Source organism: Pan troglodytes, chromosome 15 (assembly GCF_028858775.2).
Source record: "Pan troglodytes isolate AG18354 chromosome 15, NHGRI_mPanTro3-v2.0_pri, whole genome shotgun sequence".
Classification (NCBI taxonomy): Eukaryota; Metazoa; Chordata; class Mammalia; order Primates; family Hominidae; genus Pan; species Pan troglodytes.
The window spans coordinates 43362834-43369478 of NC_072413.2; the positions used below are offsets into that span (position 1 = coordinate 43362834).

General features: G+C 38.3%; 1 pseudogene; it reads left to right on the plus strand.

Moving 5' to 3' along the window:
* The first annotated feature begins 5941 nt into the window (after window positions 1–5941).
* Window positions 5942–6428, plus strand: LOC740288 (mitochondrial import inner membrane translocase subunit TIM14-like; annotated as a pseudogene).
* Window positions 6429–6645: the final 217 nt, after the last annotated feature.

A 6645-nucleotide genomic window follows, 5' to 3' on the forward strand; every position in this document is an offset into this window, starting at 1 on the left:
AAGCCAAGGCCATACTAATGTCCAAGATTCAATAGTGGTTATGTTTTGGTTGAAAGCATAAATATAAAGATTAATTTTATTCTTATCAACATAATCTAGAGATGAATGTGTAATTTTTTAAACTGGTAGTTGAACCAATAGTAATTTCTCATATTTTTGCCTCTGTTTTAGGAGAGAGGCAGTGAGAGAGAAACTCTGCCTGTGATGAAACAATTTTGAATTTTTTTTCCCTCTGCAGGAATGAGTTTATCGATAAGCAACAAAAAGCTCAAAACTCTTCTAGGAGTTTGGGGTTCCTATAGTTAGCCTTACATCCATTTTGTTAGGATGACTTCCTCAGAGCCAGAACTATTTTTCTGAGGCTCTTAAAGATGGGAAAGATGGGAAACAGTGGAAAAAGCTAAGGTCTTCCATATGTCACATCCATTCAAAAGGAACACATGGCAGGAACATGAGCTTTTGTTATCTTGGAAGCAGGATTTTTTGGGTTCTCTTCTCATTCTACATTTGCCAACTTTATGATGCTAGTTCATCTCAACCAACCAAGGTTTCATTAAACTTGGTTACTAACATCCAATATCTGTGATTCTTGGTTGAGTTTTACCTTTTGGACCAACATACCCTAAATATATAGGGCATAGTAGAATATGAACCTTGAGGAATTCCATTGATGAACTTGTACTATTGTAGTCTTGTAGAATACTCAATTCCCATGATTATAGAAGTCTTTGACAGCAGTTTTTCCTGATTTGGTGTTCCATGAAGCATAAGGTAAAGGATCTTTAGATGATCTTATCAGTAGGTGATATTTCTGGATGTCAGCCAATAGTCTCTTAGAATCTAAGGTTTAAGCTGGTTTCATTTGGAGTTCTTTACATTTAAGTCTGGCTACCACTGCCCAAGACCAATATTGTCTCTATTTCCAGATGTTCACTAGTGCCCCCTACTGATGAATGAAAAACTGTTCGCTTATGACTTACACAGTATGTTAAATGTTTAATCTCACGAAATCCTAGTTCCTGCCAGCTTCCTTTTCTTTCTTCCAATAAAGTGGCTTCTTTATACAGGTGTTGTAGTGGAGTTTATGTATCTCCTATGAGACCCAAGACTGAGACTTCATGGCTTAACATCATGTGGTAGGCAGGGACATACATCAACTAGATTTCTAGCTGTAACAATTTCCTATGGCTCCTGTAACAAATTACCACAAGCATCATAGTTTAAAACCACACAAATCTGTTTTATTGCAGTGCTGGAGGATAAAAATCCAAAATCAGTCTCACTGGGCTAGGGATAAGGTCAGAAAATGTGTTCTTTTCCAATTAGATAAGAGAATAAGAAACAGTTTATATTCATATGGAATGGACAATAATATTTGTTTATAGGTTTGTCCCAGGGCTGTCTTTAGTCCTCTTGTCCTCTGTCATGATACAGTTTGAAGAGATCTGGACCCTCTTGACATTTGGCATTACACTGATCAATTACTTTGATGACATTATTTTGATTGAGTTGGATTTGCAGGAGAGGGCTAGACAGTGGAGGCAATGGCAGGATATGCTGTAGTGTGTGAGAGACAAACCCTATGAAGATACAAGTGCTTGCTACATCTGTAAATACTTTAGGGGTTTATTGATCAGGGCTGTGCCTGTATATATCCTCTAACATAAAAGACAAATTATTGCATCTTGTATCTCCTACATTAAAAAAGAAGCACAATCCCTGATGGGCCTCTGAGTTCTGGAGGCAGCACATTTCTACACCTAGGGATACTTCTCCAGCCAACATACTGGATGACATAAAATGCTGCCAACTTTAAATCAGATCCAGAGTAGGAAATAGCAACAGATCCAGGCTGGGGTGCAAGCAGCCCTGTCACTTGGGTCATACAATTTAGCAGAATTTATGATTATAAAGGTGTAAGTGATAAGACAAGATTCTATGTGGAGTTTGTTGCAAGTCCCAGTGGGCAAATTATAATGTTAGTCCCTTGGTTTTTGGAGCAAGGCAATGCCATTTTTGATAGAGAATGATATACCTTTTGATGTGCTCCTGAACCCTGGTGGAGACAGGATGCCTGACCATGGAGTATCAAGTAACCATGTATATATTATATAAATTCCCATCATGAGCTGGGTCCTATCAGACTTACCAAATAGAAAGGTCAGATAGCCCAAGCAACAGTACATTGCAAGATGGAGTTGGTACATTTAGGAGCAAGTATAATCATAACCAGATGGCTCAAACAAGCTTCACGAGTAGGTATTACAGACCCCCATGGCACCTATCACTGTTTTAACAGTGCCCTTTCATTCATCTCATGCCTGTGGTTCTATGGAGGATTCTACCCAAAGTACAAAGAAAAAAACTCAAGCTTGGTTTATGGATGGATCAGCTCAGTATGTAGATGAAAGTCAAAAATAGCCCTACTCAAAAGTTGCTTTGAAAAGACAGAAGGTTCTTAGAACCATTGTCTAATACATGCTTTGCCCAAATGTGTTTCTCTCCCTGGTCTCACCAATACATTTTTTCCCCTCCTAACCATAGCTCTTGGCTCATTATATTTTAAAACCATTAACCTCTCAAATAATTTTATGGAATCCACTTACTTACCTCTTTTAAGAATTATCATCCATAACTTTGTCAAGTTTGAACCTTTTTAGAGAGAGGACCTTACTCAACATGTAGATTGGTTACGTTTTTGACCCAAGAATTGTACATCATTGCCACAGCTCACGACCCTGCCAGTGTAATTTGTTTCTTGAGATATGGGGTAGTTTCATAAGACTTGGCTACTTCAGGGTTTTATCTCTGTGGTGATTAAAGGAACAATATTTAACCCAGAAATACTTATTAAACCTGCCAATCTGTTAAGAAAAAAGAACATTGTTTAGGATATCTTTTGATAGTAAAAGGAAATGCTTTAGGAGGACGAAATAGGTTGGAAGTTTCTGATCAGGCTTTTATATTAAAAAAAAAAGATAAATGTAGGGAGAAGAAAAGGAAGTTACTCATGGAAACAAAGAAATTGGGCCTTAAAATCAGAAACAGACCTGGGAGCATGAGGCCATTTATATTCGTGGCCTTTCTTTTTTTTCTTTCTTTTTTTTTTTTTTTGAGACGGGGTCTCACTCTGTTGCCAGGCTGGAGTGCAGTGGCACGATCTTGGCTCACTGCAACCTCCACCTCTTGGGTTCAAGTGATTCTCCTGCCTCAGCCTCCCGAGTAGCTGGGTCTACAGGCATGCGCCACCACGCCCAGCTAATTTTTGTATTTTTAGTGGAGACGGGGTTTCACCATATTGGCCAGGGTGGTCTTGATCTCATGACCTCGTGATCTGCCCACCTCGGCCTCCCAAAGTGCTGGGATTACAGGTATGAGCCACCGCGCCCGGCCATTCATGGCCTTTCTACATGAGCACTGTGAAAGAAATTCTGACATCTCTTAAACAAGTATGCCTTTTCTCTTGCTAATTAATTTCTGGAATTTTCTTTCAAGTCTGACTTGAGAATGCTATGAAATATATGTTATCTTGTAAAGCCAATCCCATTCGATCAGAGGACATTTCAAGTTGATTATTATTACTGTTAGTAGTATTATTATTTTGTTCTACCACAGGGCATTTCCCTCCTATAAATATGCACAAACAAGGTATATAAAGGAAGTTTCTCTAGAACATATTAAACTGAACAATTTACCTTAATCTGTGAATTTGCCAGACTCAGAAGAAGCATTGGAATTTAACAGGTTTCCACTAGATGGCAAGCCGCCTCTTTGAATTTCTCAATGGCATCAAGCAAAAATATTGCTGCTGTTTAAAACGTACATCTTTGCATGAGACAGCTGCACTTGTATCAAAACCTAATAAAGGCACTGATTCACAAATTTAGCCAAATTTAGAATCAAGCTATTCAAACTGAAACTGAAAATATATTGTAATGTTTAAAAGTTTTATTTGGAGAATATGTATTCATTTATTAATTTAACAAATATGAAGTGCCTCCTACGTGTTTTTCATGCTTTGTTTCATTTGCTCCCCCTAACAATGAGATTGGGTGTTCTTATTAGTCCCAATTTAGAGACTGGGAAACTGAGGCTTAGATAGATTAAATGATTTAGTAGTCCAAGATATACAGGTTTAAACCTACACAGTTTGTCCCAGAGCCTGCTCTCCTAACCACTACATCTTAGTGCCCACCATAAATAAATTACAGTAAATCAATGTAATATGTGTAGCACCGTGTCATGTTTAAAAGGATTATTTTTTATTTTCTTCTTACAGACATTAGCAGAGTTAAATCTTCTGGCATGACCTTTATGAAAGACTGTGTATAAACCAGTAAAAATGATTGCAAAACACACTATATTAGAGCAAATAATGTCTGTACAGTGTTGCCTATATAAGCATATGCAAGATGAAAGGAAATGGCATAAAACTCTGCAAAAATACTACAGAAAAAGACAAATATAAAGAGACAGAGTCAGAGAGAGACTGAGAGAAACATACATGTGAAAGAGAAATGATGAAATCATCTATAAGAAATCATAATTTGTGGCTGGGCGCAGTGGCTTATGCCTGTGATCTCAGCACATTGGGAGGTCGAGGTGGGAGGATACCTTGAGCTCAGGGGTTTGAGATCAGTCTGGACGACATTGCAAAACCCCATCTGTACCAAAAAGTACAAAAATTAGCTGGAGGTGGTGGTGCATGCCTGTAGTTCCAGCTACTCGGGAGGCTGAGGTAGGAGGATCACTTGAGCCCAGGAGTTGGAGGCTATAGTGAGCTGCGATCATGCTACTAGACTTCAGCCTGGGTGACGTAGTGGGACCCTGCCTAAACAAAAAAAAAAAAAAAAAAAAAAGAAAAAAAAGAAAAAAGAAACACTGGGTGTGGTGGCTCATGCCTGTAATCCCAGAATCCCAGCACTTTGGGAGGCTGAGGTGGGTGGATCACCTGAGGTCAGGAGTTTGAGACCAGCCTGGCCAACATGATGAAACCCTGTCTCTACTAAAAATACAAAAAATTAGACGGGCATTGTGGTGGGTGCCTGTAATCCCAGCTACTTGGGAGGCTGAGGCAGGAGAATCCCTTGAACCCAGGAGGCAGAGGTTGCAGTGAGCTGAGATCGCGCCACTGTACTCCAGCCTTGGCAACAAAAAAAAAAAAAAAGGAAAAGAAAAATAATAATTTCTGTAACAGAAACTGTTTCCTTGTGAATGTCTCTTGCTGTAGAAGAATTTTTCACAAATAGAAATTCAGTGAAATGAAAGTTTAAAAGACAAGAATATAAAACAACAGAATGAAATTAAAAGGGAAGTGCAAGGTCAAGGAAACTCAGATGTAAAGCAGAATTTTAAATCTAATAAATATATTAAAAGAATAAAAAGCAGAAGAGGCATAGTTAAAATTTAAATTAATGTGATGGAAAAAAGGCATAAGTTACAGTGAATGAGAAGCAAGATGGAGATGAAGGCAATTAGGAAGAGGCTGTAGACATGGATGACTGACAAAACAATAGGCATCTCTGAAGTAGACAACAGATGGTGAGAAAAAGTATTCAGAGATATAATAATGGAAAATCTCTTTCATAATAAAGCACACACGTCTAATAGGAAAAATTGATACTGAATTACCAACATTGAGAAGTGCCGTGTGTGTTACCGAGCATCAAGATTTTAACAACAAAAAAGAATTCTTCAGACATCAAGTAGAAAAAGCAAGTTACTTAACAAGGGGAAATTCAAGCTTGTGTCAGACTTTTTACAGAAACATTTAGCACTGGAAGAAATAGAGGTGTCCACCACATTCTTAGACAAAATATTATATTCATCTATGTTATAATTCAAATATAAAGTATTCAGGGGATAAACATTTAAGAATTTTTTTTTTTAGGGGTTGCATTGCTCTCTGGTAGAGGCGTGCAGGTGTTGGCCACACCCTCTGAGCTGGGATGAGCTGTGCTCCTGGTGGAAGCAAGGGAGCCCAGCTGAAGCCATGGCCAGTACAGTGGTAGCAGTTGGACTGACCATTGCTGCTGCAGGATTTGCAGGCCGTTATGTTTTGCAAGCCATGAAGCATATGGAGCCTCAAGTAAAACAAGTTTTTCAAAGCCTACCAAAATCTGCCTTCAGTGGTGGCTATTATAGAGGTGGGTTTGAACCCAAAATGACAAAACGGGAAGCAGCATTAATACTAGGTGTAAGCCCTACTGCCAATAAAGGGAAAATAAGAGATGCTCATTGACGAATTGTGCTTTCAAATCATCCTGACAAAGGAGGATCTCCTTATATAGCAGCCAAAATCAATGAAGCTAAAGATTTCCTGGAAGGTCAAGCTAAAAAATGAAGTAAATGTATGATGAATTTTAAGTTCATATTAGTTTATGTATATGAGTACTAAGTTTTTATAATAAAATGCCTCAGAGCTACAATTTAAAAAAAAAAAAGAATTTTTTTTTTAAACTCTAGTCAAATGAAGTCCAGCTAATCCAGAAACTAATACAAAAATAGAGAACCCAGGAATAGAAACACACATCTAGTGAGAATAGCAGTAAATTGACTGGGCACAGTGGCTCATGCCTGTAATCCCAGAACTTTGGGAGGCTGAGGCATGAGGATTGCTTGAGTTCAGGAGTTTGAGACCAGCCT